A 16,514-nucleotide genomic window follows, 5' to 3' on the forward strand; every position below is an offset into this window, starting at 1 on the left:
ACCAAACCAAATGAAGATTATTCTAGTTAAGAAAGACTTGACGAGAGTAACTTTGGTATAATAGCAGTCTACTTGGATTTGTGATGTCGGTATATGTACGGTTATAATATTTGCGAGGCGCCCCAACCAGAACTGAAATTATCAAATTAGTTTTGCAGAATGCTAATACAGTTCTCTACCAAACTTCTTTTCCCGTATTGACTAGTTTTTTTGGGAATTTTCAATCTTTTTTCCATAAGGTACCTTTTCTACTAAACTCTGAGACGACATTACTAGGCTTATAACTAACTTATAACAAAAATAAAAACAGGTAAACAAACGTTACGCATTAAGGTTTCAGATCACACAATAAAAAAAAATTGAGCATTTTTTCACCTCTTTACAAAACATTTAATATCTCCGAAACTAGAAACCCTCATAAGGTACCTTTTCCCGTGGAACGTCACATATTTAGTTATACACAGTAATAACTATTAGAGGAATTTAACATAAGTACATCCCAGGCAACCTCGGGCCCGTATTAAACACAGTACTTAACAAAAGCCATTTGGACCCGCAACGAACGGTTCTTACGCGTCGCGGACATGTACTTTAGGAAAGGCGATAATTCGGACTATAATTGAACTCGGGACACTCAAACTTTAAATCATCTGAATTAATTTTAAGATTATGTTCCACCATTTTCCACGTCATATTTATTTCCTGTATACTTAACATTAAAATCTTTACAAATTTCAAATCACATGTTGTCACAAACCGTCATTTTGTAGGAATGTAGATATGTAGTTATTGTTATTATGACATCATTGTAGGTAGATACTTACAGAGATATGATTACATGAAGGAGTGTTCAGTAGTGTGTTCTTAGATGATTTGTGGATAACTTAGTCTGGCCAGGGACTTGCCAGCGTCCCTTAACAACTTCAAGCAACATAATTATAATTACGTTTCCGATAACCAAAATAACATCCTTGATTTAGTACTCACTAGGCTTACTTCAGATTTTGAAGTCAGTCCAGCTGAGGGTATAGGTACTAAATAAAATTGATCTCTATTAGCCACCCATTAGGTAGGTATTACAAATTGAATTTCAAACAAAAGAGTCATCTTAATCCTCGTAAATACAATCTTGCCCCACTTTATGCAACTGATTACGACAATATTATAATTTGTGTCTTTAATAAATCAAGTAAGAGAAGGTATCTCATCATATGATGGTTCACCAAAGGTTGGATTGGGATACTTAAAGAAATAAAGGAAAACAATGTTAGAATTCGTTACAAAAAGTATGAGAACTCTTTAGATGAAAATCCGCCCGCGTATTTATTTTCTTTCTTTTTTTATTAAAAATAAGTAGTGACAAATTGATTGTGCACTGTTATGATTCATATAATTATTAACATGCTTGAAAACTGATTGCAAGTTAGTTCCAGATATTTGGTGTTTTGATACGAATAAACGTAGTTGCTCAGGGACATAATATCCGGCTTTCATGGCAAATGGAATGACTGTTGCATCTAACCAGCCTCAGATATGTAATTCATTTCAGAGGATGTAACGTGTGAAGTACCTAAGTGACACGAATCCAGAACGATTTTAGGATCTGTATTTATTGACTGTGATTCCATACTTAAAAACATTGGATATCCATTCAAGGATCTGGACCGAAAGGGACACCTGAAACTTTTATTGTCAAAGGTGTATCTGTGTGCATATAAAGTGATGGTTTAATGTGGGGAGTGGAACGCACCTGTGGGAATACTGGAACCCTGCAATCCTCAAGCGATTTGTCGTAGCAGTGTATTTACGTGGCGGCATTTCACCTTTCATATACACATTCACTTCACAAGATGTATGTAAATATAAGGCACTAATCACAACTGTGGGCCGAAAATGCATTGCACAGCGCGGAGCGGCAGCGATATGGGTGACGAGCGACAGTGATTAAGCGGACTATTATCAGTGTTATTATTGGAGTGCAGTTAAATCGTCGTTATTATTTTCAATTGGAGGGTGGCTTGACGCTTTGTGTGTTCCTACCTTACTACAGTTACTACTCGTACAGTTACGGCATCGGTATTGTGGCGTACCTACTGTTTACATAATTCACCGTCCTCGCAGCGTGTTGTGCTGGCGTCGTGGTATTTCGGGAAGACTACAAAAGCGGCATGCATCCTAGTGTCCCGGGTTCTAATCTCGGATAAAACATAGAACTTTATTTTTTCCTTTTCATCTTTTTAATTAAGTTAACTTAGATTTTTGCGTACGTTTATAGTAGGTTCTCAGTAGTATGTTTTTTTTTCATTAGTTTTGTAATAATCTTGTGACATTTATGTTATTGTAGTTTTATTTATTTTTATTTTAAGAATTCAATTTGACATACGGCTTTTATGTTTACTTGTGTAATTGAACATTTAAATTTTAATTTATTGGTCCCCTTTTTTTTAAAATAATTTATTTTAAATAGTTTTGACTTTTGAATTTTTATTGAAAATTATTTGGATAATTTATTGCAGTTGTTTTAACTAGTCTGACATTATTATTATAATTTTCTACTATGATTGTTTTTTCTATACATTCCATGTAATCACGTTAAATACTTACTTCGTATTTGCAAAGTGAAGTTAGGTAAATTAATGTGAATATGATTTTAGGCCTAATTTTATAATTTTACACGAGACTTATTTTAAGTTATTTTATGTGTGTAGTCGTTTTGTTTGCCTTTGATTGGGATTTTTATTATTGTTTAAAATTACTGTATATGAATTTAATGTTATTTTTGTATTATTTAATTTTGTAGTCGTTTAGATGCAGGCTCCTACCCGTGTGCGGTGTCCCCATTGCCCTAATTCTCCGCGCACATTTACTGAACATGGGCTGAAAGTGCATATTGGGCACAAATGGGGATGTAGGATGGAGTCCAAAATAAAAGGCACTTTCACTTGAAATCACTTTTTATGATTTATTTTTTCACCAAGTTACACTTTTACGCAATTCGCAATCCGCCATCGCTCTCATCTACCCTCTCCCTCTCACACACACTCGCTCTCCTTATCACACGCTAAAGGTTGCGTTCAGTAATGGAATGTTACAATTAAAATAAGCAAATACTAATTAGACTCCTACAATCGGCCGTCCTGTAATTCAGGCTGCCCACAGCCTGAGCCAAGGCTTATTAAATTATCTACTATATTCTACAACAAACAGTTGTGACTTAAATGTAATGAGTATCAGACACAGTCTCAGAGAAATCACATTTCTTTTGTTTACAATCTACCACCACCACTATACACTAATTACTACTTCTTTGAATAGAATTACAATTCTCATACAAAAGAAAATCTAAGAGAAACATTTAACAACAGTAACAGATTGCTTCTTTATACTAACAGGTAGTAATGTTTTTTTTTTTAATTAAATTTTACTTCTACAATTTTTTACCTACTTGTTATATTATGATTAAACTCCAAGAAAGATGTATGCAATGGTACTTGGTCACCTTATGAAAATGAAAAGAAAATAAAACAGAAATATAACTCTGTACAGTTATTTCACAGTCACACCCTTTATCGCCAACACTTATATTGACTGGTACTGTTGCACTAAGCCCACCGTTTCATATGATCCACAGCGGTTGTAGTCTTCTTTGGTCCCTCTGAGCTATTATCCACTTTTGTCACCTCATACCTGTCTCTTCCCAATTCTTTTATAATTCGGTATGGACCAAAGAACTTTTGTTTCAATTTTAAGGCATTACCAAATTGTGTACGTTGAATGGCTACCAGGTCACCCTCTTTGTAGGGTTGCCCTGCTACTCTGGTTTTATTGTAGGTCTTGCGGTTCTCTTCCTGAATTTTTAATAGCTGTGCCTTAGCTTGCTGCCTCAGCTCTTCTCTATTTTCAATGAACTCGTTTCTACTTTCTTCTTCCAATCGTTCCACCAGCTTAAGCTCTTCTTTGAGTTTTAATGTTGTGCCAGTTAGCAACTCGAAGGGTGATGTGTAAATGGATCTCTGATGTGTACTATTGATTGCCCGCTGTACCTTACTGACATATTTGTACCAGTGACCAGGCTCTTCAATGCACATCTTTGCCAGAACAGATATGATGACCCGGTGAATCCTCTCCACTTGGCCATTCCCCCGAGGTACTCCGGTTGTTACCTTGATATGCTCGATTCCCTCTTCATCACAGTATTCGGTAAACTCCTTTCCGGTAAAGGCAGTTCCTCTATCGGTCACTATGCGATAAGGGTTTCCATAGTCCTTCTGGTGCATTTTTAGCTTGTCGACCGTTTCCTTGCTTGATACTGTTTTAACTGGGTATATCCAAACAAATTTGGTGAAGGCATCAATAACCGTGAAAATATAATTATACATCTTTTTGGTAGCATCCAGGGGCCCCAGATGATCACAATGTAAGGTAGTCAGAGGCGTTTCTCCTTTATCTATAGGGTTTAGAAGCCCCTCCTTTTTCCCTGACTTACGACTGGCCAATATGCAGGGTACACATGTGGACAAAACTTTATCAATTTTACTATCCAACTTACTTATGTAATAATCCTTTTCCAAAATATTCATGATCTTCTTTTTCCCAAAATGCCCTACTCCATGAGTTCTTCTGATCATTTCCACATCCATGATTTCCGGTACCACCAGCTTTTTTCCTATACCCTTATAAATCACCCCATTTTCGACAAAATAATCATTGTATGTCCTTTCCTTCAATATTTCTCTGATGGTTTTTAAATGGTCATCTTCTTCTTGTGCTTTCTGTATGCGGGCATGCAATTCTGAATTAACAAAACAAATGTTTCTGCTTAATGAGTCCACATGTGGCATTTTTTCCCCAGACCGGTGTACAATAGTAAAATCAAAGTCTTGCAAGAACATGATCCACCTGGCAACCTTAGCACACACTTCTTTCTTAGTCAGCGTCTTCTGAAAAGCTTCACAGTCAGTAACTATCTTGAATGGTATTCCTATTAAATATTTTCTGAATTTTCTTACTCCCTCTACCACTGCGAGAGCTTCTAACTCATAACTACTGCATTTTTTTTGTGCTTCTGTGGTTTTTCTACTCATATAGTGGACTGGGTGAAGTTGACCATCTATAGGATCTTTTTGTAGTAAAATCGCTGCATATCCTAACTTTGATGCGTCTGTGTGCAGCTCTGTCTCCAACTGCATGTCAAATATCTTCAACACTGGGTCACTGCATAGTATTGCCTTCAATTTCTCAAATGAACGCTTCTGTTCCACTCCAAATGTAAATTCGCCCACTCTTACAATCTCAGTCAATGGCCTTGCTACTATAGCATAGTCTGGAATGAACTTCCTAAAGTATGAAGTGAGTCCTATGAAGCTATGTACTTCTTTTACGCTGGTGGGCTCTGGAAATTCATGTACTGCACGAGTCTTCTCTTTTGAAGGTTTCACCGTTCCATTTGTTATAATGTGGCCTAAATACTCCACCGTTCGTTGCAGCAACTGAGTTTTTTTCCAGTTTATTTCTAAACCATACTCTTCCGCTACCTTCAACACTTTCTTCAGACGCTCCAATCCTTGTACTTCATCTTCAGCCAAGACAATCAGGTCGTCTATAAATATCAGTACTATTCCCTCCATGATGAACTCTCTAAAGATAATGTTAATATATCTCATAAAGTATTTCGGGCATACTGACAAGCCAAAGGGGGCACGCAGCCCACGCAGGAACTCATATTGGCCCTCTGGGTTACTCGTCACAAATGATGTATATTTTATTGAGTCCTCTTCAATTGGCAAGTGAAAAAATCCATTCTTGAGGTCTAGCGTACTAAAGACCCTGGCTTTACTCAATTTGTCGATGTGATCGTCAATCACTGGAAGTGGATATTCATCTTTGATCATCTTTTGATTGATTTTTCTGTAATCCACACAAACTCGGGTAGTTCCGTCCTTTTTCTTCACCAACACCAGAGGACTAGCGTACTCCGAATAACTAGGTCGTATAATACCTTTATCTAACCATTCTTTAATTTGTGATCTCACTGTTTCTTCTTCTTTAAGAGCTAATCGCCGTGGTCGTTGCACAACTGGGATATCATCTTTTAACACTATTCTCAGTTTAATAGGGGCATCTTTTATTTTATTTGGTTGATAAGATGCTCTCAGTTCCTGGACTAAAGGACTCTCAGAATCGTTTGTCGAAAACAGGCACCACCAGTCTATGATATCGCCTGTCCGTGGCCTCACTGCAATTGCACCTCCATCAATTATAATCACTGTGTTGGCAATAAAAGGCTGACCCAAAATAACTGCATAAGGCATGGTACCCGTAGGTACAACAAAAAATACAAAATCATAACACTGACCATCCATTACTAAACTGTAAGTAAACTTACCGATTGCATACACCTTACCACCTAATCCCGTCAACGTCGTCTCCTCCCGTTCACAACACTGAATGTTCACGTTCAAATTGTTCAAGTCTGTAAACAAATCAAACGAAACCAAGTTAAGGTCACTGCCCGTATCTATTAAACACTTCACTTCAATATCGGCAATCTTAATCATCTTCGTGGATTTATTAAACGAACCGTCGTCATTCACATTATAAACATTGGGTCTCTCCAACTTATAACTGTCACTGTCAGAAACGTCAGTGTCAAATAGAATGATTGAACTGACCTGTGACGTTTCATTCCATTGAGCGTTTTGTTCCACGCAGCATTTACATTGGTTCTCACGTACAGCGCCCTCTGTGAACTCGGCTCCGGCAAACATCGATCGCCGCTCGCGCGCGTTGTTTCCTCCTGTATTACCAACATTGCGCGGAGTTGATGCTGTTGCTAGGCCGCCATCTTTGCTTCCGCTGATACTGGCCTTGCAATTAACGCCAATATGCCCATAGGAATTACACCGGAAACACTTTATGTCGCTCGAACACCCACTAGCCAAATGCCCCGGCTCGCCACACTTGAAGCATCTCTGATGATTGTTTTTTGTATTTTCAGTGCGCGAACCTTCATTCCGAGACTCTTGACGAGGTTTCATCTTTAGTTTCATGGCCTCATAAATAGCCAGCTTGTCTTTTAAAGCCGTATACGTAGTCACTCCGTATAAACACATTTTGTTGACTTGACTATCTGGAATACCGTCAATGATATACTGTATGGACACATAGTCAGGAAACTTAGCCCTTTTTTCAAGTTCTTTCATTGTTAGCATATACTGATAACAGGTTTCGCTGGGTTTCTTTCTCCGCGTACTCATGGTTTCGTGCATTTCTTTTGAGTTGATGCTATCCGGAAACTCTTTCACGAGTGCCGCTTTGAGATCATCATACGATTTAAAGGCTTTTTCGGTTTTCAACCACAGCTCCGCCGTACCCGTCAGAGATTTTCGTGCAATAATCAACTTCTGTTGTGCAGTCCAGCTAAATATCTCTGCATTGTCCTCGATGTCTTGTGTCCATTTTGTCGAACTGTAGGTCAGGTCCTCGCTGCTGAATTTTGGAACGGCTTCGGTCATGAAGAATGCGCTCATGGGCTTTGTTGTCTCGTCGGTCATCTTGAATTCTTATCGTGATCGTCTTCTTATAGATTATGCTTCGTTATCGGCGCCGCCGAGCGGCGGGCCACACGTCTTTTAGGTTATGTCGTCTTCTTCGTTAAGCGTCGTAGTCGTATTTTCACCTTATTTCCACTTCATTCGAGTTATCCCGGACGAGATTTGTAGGATGGAGTCCAAAATAAAAGGCACTTTCACTTGAAATCACTTTTTATGATTTATTTTTCCACCAAGTTACACTTTTACGCAATTCGCAATCCGCCATCGCTCTCATCTCCCCTCTCCCTCTCACACACACTCGCTCTCCTTATCACACGCTAAAGGTTGCGTTCAGTAATGGAATGTTACAATTAAAATAAGCAAATACTAATTAGACTCCTACATACACAAAGATGTGCCCCGAACGACGCTCTCTCCCTCCCCCTCCCCCTCAGTTGCGGTGCAGCAGCAGCGGCGCGTGCTCTCGGACGACAGTGGTAGTACCTCGGGTTTTGAGGACCTGGCCACCTTTAGGAAGTCGGTGCGGGTGTTGCGTCACATCCCTAGAGGAGCTCGAAACCTTGCTGCGGGCAAATTGTGCGATGTGATCGATAGATGCATCGATACCAATGGTACGTCAGAGTGGTTCGAGTTACTATCCTTTGCCTATGCCGCATTGAAAGCGCCAGAAGCAACTGGTCCGGGTAACTTGACCACAAAAGTGAAGCGTAACATCGCATCGGTGGGGGTCATCGATACTTTGGGCGTCGAAGCCGAGTCGGTGGTTTTAAGGCCGCACTCGGTCCTGAGATCTATCGAGTCGAAAGTTTTCGAGGGCGATCTTAGGGGTGCAGTCAGGGTTTTGATGTCGGACGATACTGTGGCACCGTCGAGCCCTGAAACCCTTGCCAACTTGCAGTTAAAACACCCTGCCCCATCCCGGCCGTTGTTGTTTCCACCAGAACCAGACAGATCCTGCCCACCTCTCACAGTCACGCCGGAGGAGGTTGCACAGGCTCTAGGCTCCTTTAACAGTGCTTCGGCAGCAGGCTTGGATGGTATTCACCCATCGCATCTGAAGGAGCTTATTTCAGGTTCTGCTGGCGAGAATGGCCTTCGGTTGCTGGAGTGCTTGACTAGACTGTGTAACTTCCTCCTTAGTGGTCAGCTGAACCCCTTGGTATGTCCTTATATGTACGGTGCGTCCTTATGCGCACTATCGAAAAAGGATGGCGGTTTAAGGCCTATTGCTGTCGGCAGCGTCTTCCGCCGTTTAACTGCAAAGCTCGGTTGCTATGCCGTGCGAGACGAAATGGCACCCTATTTGCAACCATGCCAGCTGGGCTTTGGGACAAAACTGGGTTGTGAGGCTGCCATCCACGCCGTTCGAGCCTTCGCGCTCGACCCGAATAATGCGGATTGTATTATCATCAAGCTGGACATTAGGAATGCGTTCAACTCTTTAGAACGCGACACTCTTCTAGCAGAGGTTCGGGAGAAAGTTCCAGCTCTCTACCCTTTCTTACATCAATGTTATTCGTCCCCTTCCAAGCTCTTCTTTAATGGTGCACTCATTCCATCTCAGGTCGGTGCTCAGCAGGGTGACCCGCTTGGCCCCCTAGTTTTCAGCCTGGCTATTCAAAAAGCCATATCCAGATGTCGTTCACCATTAAACATCTGGTACCTCGACGACGGCACTCTGGGGGGTAGGCCAGAGGAGGTCGAACAGGATCTACTTGCTCTGCTTCCTGTTTTCCGGGAGCTGGGACTCGAGGGCAACTCCAGTAAGTGTGAGTTTTTTCCCTGTAGCGCCATCTCTCAACCTTCCTTTACTTTGTTTGGTACCTTACTCCCTGGTGTTAAGGAGTTATCTGCCCAAAATTTTGATCTTCTGGGATCTCCGATTTTCCCTGCAGCTATACCTGAAGCTTTCAAGGCGAGAGAGCAGCTTCTTAGATCCGCTGGTGAGAGGCTAAAAAAGCTCTCGGCTCATGTGGCACTCACCTTGCTGAGGTCTTGCTTTGCAGTTCCCAAGGTAATGTACTTTCTGCGTACGGTACCTGCCTGGCTGCACCCCGGCCACATTGAATCGTTCGACCTTGTGGTGAAGGAGTGTGCTGAGTGTGTGCTCAATGTCGCTTTGAATTCGGACCAGTGGGACCTGGCTTCCTTGCCTATACGGAGTGGCGGATTTGGCATACGGCGCGTGCGGGATGTGTGCCTTCCGGCCTTCCTGGCATCGGCGGCGGGGGTAGTAGACCTTGTTACTAAGATTTTATCCGTAGATGGTGGCAAGGCCACAATACCTTTCGCTTCCGCTGCGTTGTCGGCCTGGGAGGCGCTCAACCCGAGCGCGCCGGTGCCTGAAAAGCCGTTCCTTCAGCGCTTGTGGGACGAGGTCGGAATTAAGCGGCTGTTTGATAGCCTTCTAAATAACGCTTCTGGTGTTGATAGGGCCAGGCTGAACGCGGCTTCAGTGCCGGAATCTGGTGCTTGGTTGCACGCCCTCCCTTCTCCGAACTTAGGCACCCTACTCGACAATGACTCGTTGCGGGTTGCCGTTGCTCTCCGTCTGGGCTGCGATGTTTGTCAACCACATATATGCATCTGCGGTACTATGGTGGAGAGCAGCGGGCACCATGCCTTGAGCTGTTGCCGGTGCGCAGGGAGGTTCCCACGGCACCACGCTTTAAATGATATTATCCGAAGGGCATTGTTGTCAGCCAATGTCCCTTGTGTGCTGGAGCCACCGGGTCTTAGTCGGTCGGATGGCAAAAGGCCGGATGGGTTGACTCTGGTGCCGTGGGAAAGAGGTAAGTGCCTTTTGTGGGATGCCACCTGCGTCAGTACGTTCGCCGCATCGCACCTTGGCCGCACCGTGCGGTCGGCAGGAGCAGCCGCTGAGCAGGCGGCGTCCCTAAAGAGGGACAAGTACTCCGGGCTGTCAAATTTCTTGTTCGTTCCCCTTGCCGTGGAGACGTCTGGGTGCTGGTGCGCGGAGGCGAAAACCTTTCTTGGGGAGCTGGGGCGTCGCCTGCAGCAGAGGGGTCTCGACCCCCGCTCCGGGTCGTTCCTAGCGCAGAGGTTGTCTATCGCGAATATCGCGATTCAACGCGGAAACGCGGCTAGCGTGATGGGCACCTTTTCGCCGGGAGCGATGCGGGGTGGGTTGTTCGAGTAGGTAGTTAGTAGGCTTAGTATAGGTTCGTTTAGGTTTAGTTTTACTTATAGTTCTTTATAGTATAAATTGTAACTATAGTTTGATTAAATCATACATGATAAGAAATTGTACATTGTAGATTAGTTATTATTGTGCTGTACATTATGCTGACTGTTGTATGAATTCATGACTTATTTTGTAAATGTATTAACAATAGTATTTGAATGTCTAAATAAATTATTACTTTTATAAGTAATGACTCATTGAATTATGGCAAATTTCCAAGAGTTGCGCACTTTTCCAAAGTTATTCCAATTCATAAATATTATGATAATACACTAGTTAGTAGTTTCCAATTACCAATTAATTTCAATCCATTCAAAAGTGTTTGAGTCTCTAGTATGATCATTCATTGAGTTACACTTTAGCGAAATTATAACTGATCACCAGCACAAGGTTGCCAGAGCTAGGCCCACATGTAGTTAACAATTTAATGTATTTTCCCGAATATGTCGTTGAAGCTATCGATGATCAGACGTATAAAACACCGATTATAGCAAGGCATTTGGTCGCGTTTCTCATTCCATACTTTACTTATCACAAAATTGACTCATTAAGATATTTATGGTCTCTTCTCCCGTGGTTAAAATCATATTGAGATCAAGGAGCTAATGCGAGACATTAGTTCCGGAGTTCTGCAGGGATCCCAGGTTAATGCAATCGTATTAAATATTTTTATTATTTGTATTCCAAATAGTTTTGTATATTTCTGCCCGCGTCTATACGCCGACGATTTATAGTTTGCTAGACAAATTCCTACACCTGGTTACGTGGAACATTAGTACCTAAAGCGGCCTATACAGAGTAAATCAATAGTCTACGCTGAGAACTCCATGCAGTCGAATATCATAAAATGTTTACATATGAAATTTACAACAAATTTGAACTGTATACATTCGTTCTACCACAACGCTAGAGAGTAATTTAGTGAATTTGACCATATCAAAAACCTTGGAGTTATATTTGACAAAAAGATGAGCTTTGTACCATGCATTGAGGTTGTATATTGAGGCAATTTTTTTAAAATATTTCTATATATAATGCTAGATTCTATCATAAGGCCTGGTAAACAATTTCGAACAGCAACAGATTATATCCTTTTCTTATAACTGCTTCGTTTGTAACATCTTAGAACACTGTAGCACGGTCTAGCGGCCTCACTATTCATCGCATTGGAAAGAGAAAGAGAGTGCAGAGGAGATTTCTTTGGTATATGAATGAATGAAATCAATCCACTCCAGAGATGTCCATTCCATATAAGTACATTTAAAATAAAATTACATAATAAAAACATGAAATTCAAATAAATTTCAATACTAAATTTAAAAACATTTCAATTAATTAATACACCAAGCAGGGTATGGTTGAACTAATTAATATGTTATTGTACACCTTTGTAAACCCATATTCAGCAAATAAATAAATACAAATAATATACATAACTAGTTACAACCCCACACGACTAGCTAGCCATTACACTTCTTATTCAGAGAGACTACGACACTTCCAAATAAATAGTCTCGATAAACAAAGAGACTTACTCTCCAATGTTTTTTTTTACCTATTTATTAACTTTTTAATTATTACACACAGCCGTATTCATAAAAGTAAGGGCATAGAATAATGATTGCTGATAACAGTGATAACCGGATGCCAAAAACCTTACACAAACTAAACCACCAAACAAAATTAGATCTAGTGTCCCATAGAGATAGCCTAGAAACACAATAGACCCTCAGTCTTCGATACTTAGTAAAACCTCTCTAGGCGCTACTAATTCTCCCTGTGATTCCCTGCACCTCTAGCACAACTGGCCGCGACAGGCGCGAGAAGAGACAGATCGGCGCGACTTGGCGGCTTGTCGCGTGTTGGCAGCACAACTCACGCGCGAGAGCCGCGACAATCTCGCGATCAGGTATCACTGTCAGAAAATGACAACGATCGCGACTTTGAACTAAAATCCGTAGCACAACTGCCTATTTTGAGACAAAATATTCTCTCGGCTTTATGTCAATCCGCGAGTTGAAGTCTACGCGACTTTATAACGCGACTCGCTCTCGCGGGTGGTTTGCTTGTACTTTTTTAACTGAACTCATGATAATTATAACTTAAAAACAAGTTTCATATATTATGTAATAATATAATTTGTATAATTACTTATTGCCCTAAGGGATAAGGAAGTATGGAATAATCACTAAATGCGCTTTACGCACTGTTATATCGATTATGCACGGTGATACCTACAAGTACCACAACACACCCATCATGTTTACAACTTTAATTTCAAACAGCTAGCTTGTAGGTACTCAATTAAGTAAATAGGTACATATGTAGGATTTTTTAAATTTCAATTCAGGTTCGTAAGTTTGTAAAAGTAATCCTAAGACTTCCTTACACAAAACTTTCATCAACCTAACAACGGAGCCCGCTTGCTTGTACATAAACGAAGCCGATGAGGTGGAAAGGTACAAATGTTCAAAACAAACTATCCAACTTATTAAGTAAGCCATAGTCTTAGTAGTAGTATTTAGGATCACGGTTAGATGTCTAATTTCAACAATCTCTTACTATTTAGGTACCGTTTGGAACCTTCCTCGACTTCAACAAAACATACCTACATGTGGCCTGTGCCCGCTGCATCGTACTGTAACAGAATGATGTAATGTAATACGTGGCTGTAACAGGATCATGTCCGGCTCAAAATCATGCTTTGTATGAAATATTATCAGTCATCACCCACTAAACCATTCCGTCCCCTGCCAACACCATACCGTGACGTGACTGGACCGACCCGACCGCGAATTTACAAAAGCTATACTATTTCAGTCACGACTCAGATTATAATAGGTGAGCTTTTGTTTATGCATATTAGTTAACAATACCTATACCGTGTCGGTAAAAAGTAGTCACTGAAATGGATTAGCTTTTTGCATACATATTTTCGCGAATTTACAAAGCCTATACTGATAAGGTCCAGATGCGAACTGAACTGGATTAGCTTTTGTTTGGACAAAACTTGACCAAACCCTAATCCATTACAGTACAGAAATTTACTGAAATCGTATAGACTTTGTTGGCTAAATTAATATGGATATTGTTGCTACAAATGCTAGTTTGTTGCGATCTAAACTTGAATAATATTTTAGTAATGACTCCGATTGTATTGTATTAACTACCGTTCGTGCTAATTACTTAAAAATGCCTAATTTTTTTTTCATTTAAGAACTATATCAGTTGAGATTTCTTATTAGGACATGTTTAATGTGAAATCGTAATACAATTATAAGTAGACTGTATTTTGTAATACATTGGTACATAACGAAGTAGATGACTTATTTAAGGACCAAGATTTACTACGGTGTTCTGCCTTTTCTCCGAAGTTTTATTGTCCGAATTTCACTTGCCAGACAACTTTTCGCAGATGATTTACTTTGGCAACCAACATTCGCCAAATTTTCATCATGACGACGTTTTACTTTATAGAATTATTGTTATGTAGATTATTACTATGTGTACAACGTTTTGAGTACATTTCTATGGTCAAATCATTCAACTTGCTAGATATTTATTAATACGATATCGTCTAGTCATTTGACAGAGTTCACTGAGTCAAGATAGGTACGACGACGAGCGAAGCGAGGAAGAGCGTGTTAGGTGAACTGCGACCAAACAGCGAACCGACTTTTTGTTTTACATAGAACGACTTTTCTGGCAACAGTTCATTTTCCTGGGGGTTGCAGTTCTAACCTAACCTAAGCCACTTTTCTGGCAACAGTTCATTTTCTTGAGGGTCGCAGGTCTAACTTAACCTAACCCACATTTTTGGTAACAGTTCGTTTTCTTGGGGGTCGCAGTTCTAACCTAACCTAACCCACTTTTCCAGCAACATTTCGTTTTCTTGGAGGTTGCAGATCAAACTAACCTAAACTATTTTTTTGGCAATTTACATGAATACTAGGTGAAAAGTAATTTAGTAAAAAAATAATTGTTGAAATCAATATTCAGTGAACTTTAGTGTCGTACAAATAATACTCGATGAATAATATTGAATAATGACGGCGAGATTCCGCTCGACTAGGTATTGTGAGAGCATTAATGTTTAAATATATCGCGACAAAATCTAAACCATTTGAGTAAATAAGTATTATTAAAATTTAGATATCACATTCAAACGTGCCTGAACTTACTAAACTCGACTAGGTTTTGGCGTGAATAATATATGAAAATATGTATGCAAAAAGCTAATCCATTTCAGTGACTACTTTTTACCGACACGGTATAGGTATTGTTAACTAATATGCATAAACAAAAGCTCACCTATTATAATCTGAGTCGTGACTGAAATAGTATAGCTTTTGTAAATTCGCGACCCGACCAACAATATTTTGAAGGAGTCGTTACGCTCATGTCATAGTCTGCGTAGCATAGGTACGGTTATCATATGGTCTACCATATTGAAACTCCTCTAGATCATACCCGCGTTCTAGATGTTTCACTTCATGTTTGACAGGGCCTGATACGATCATGCTATGATACGTTGCTGTCAGCATTAGGTATGAAGTGGGCCTTGGGGAGCTAATCATGGCTTCTATGAGTTGTAGGTACCTACCTACTTTATGTTTGTTTAATTTCAGGTAAAAAATACAGGAGTGAAAAAAAAAGCAATATTTAAATTAATAGTATATTGCTTTGCCTTATATATTCTTGCAATATTCGACTTCTTATTATTAAACCTAATATATTATTAACATCTAGAACCACAATAGAGAATTTGTAAGAATCTTCTTTATTACCCTTGAAAAGTATTTTCTCTCATCCTTTTTATTCGACATGCGGCGTAGGACAATTAAATATCACCCTGGAAAGAAAATTGGTTTGTAAACAAAAAAATAAAATATGGTCGTGACTTCATCGAGGACTATGAAATAAGCTTTTCATATCAATTTGTCAAATCATAAACAGTTACACAGTACACACACATGCCATCCATTATTGGCACAATATTTGCTTATGAAAGCAGAAAAATATAAATGATCGTATTAGATTCATAATTGTTACATATTTGCTGTAACTTATTTTTAAAATGAGTTTTTCAATTAAAAGACACATCAAGATTGTTTACCTTATTTCTAATGCTAAAAAAAATGAATTATAGATAGGTATGCCATAACCATTATGGTTATTATAATAGTTCACTTCCTCGGTGGTGTTCTTAAAGCTAAAGCGCTTCTCACATCTTAGTGACTTTAGAAACGGACAGCTCCGCGTTTGAAACCTACAAGCTTGCCTAGTGTGTTTCTTTTCCTGACTCTCCACTTCGGGTCCCGTTGGCACGTTCCTGTTAACAATATTTTCCTTTGGGTGCTGGGATATCAATCGTGTCTAGGATAATGCTGGACTTATTCTGAAAAAAAAAACACAATTTACAACAGGAATATGAGAACCAAACCAATAATAGCAATTCCATTAATTATAGTTATTTACAAAAATATTTTATTTAAAAGGTTTATTAAACAGAAATTAATAAACTATATATTATTTATATATTTTAAGGAATATTATCAAAATTTAGTATATAAGGCTCTATTACTTACATTTTTTCATATTTTTTCTCGTAATTAAATGTTGACAAAATTTGAAAGTTCCTTGACTTTGACAGGAAAAACTTAACCATCGACAATAAACTAGATTTTTTACCACCAAAGAACGAATGAAATAGCGCAACCCTGTTTCCGATTCAGTGTTGTCACATGTAAATAGCA

General features: G+C 39.7%; 1 long non-coding RNA gene across 1 annotated transcript; it reads right to left on the reverse strand.

The window, feature by feature from the left end:
- Positions 1 to 15,419: 15,419 nt before the first annotated feature.
- LOC134805652 (uncharacterized) lies at positions 15,420 to 16,287 on the reverse strand. Its single transcript, XR_010146343.1, has 2 exons — positions 16,032 to 16,287; positions 15,420 to 15,610 (listed from the first exon to the last, which is right to left on the reverse strand). It is a non-coding gene; the product is annotated as an uncharacterized LOC134805652 (long non-coding RNA).
- Between the last annotated feature and the right edge of the window lie 227 nt (positions 16,288 to 16,514).

Source organism: Cydia splendana, unplaced genomic scaffold, assembly GCF_910591565.1.
Source record: "Cydia splendana unplaced genomic scaffold, ilCydSple1.2 scaffold_47_ctg1, whole genome shotgun sequence".
In the NCBI taxonomy this organism is placed as follows: Eukaryota; Metazoa; Arthropoda; class Insecta; order Lepidoptera; family Tortricidae; genus Cydia; species Cydia splendana.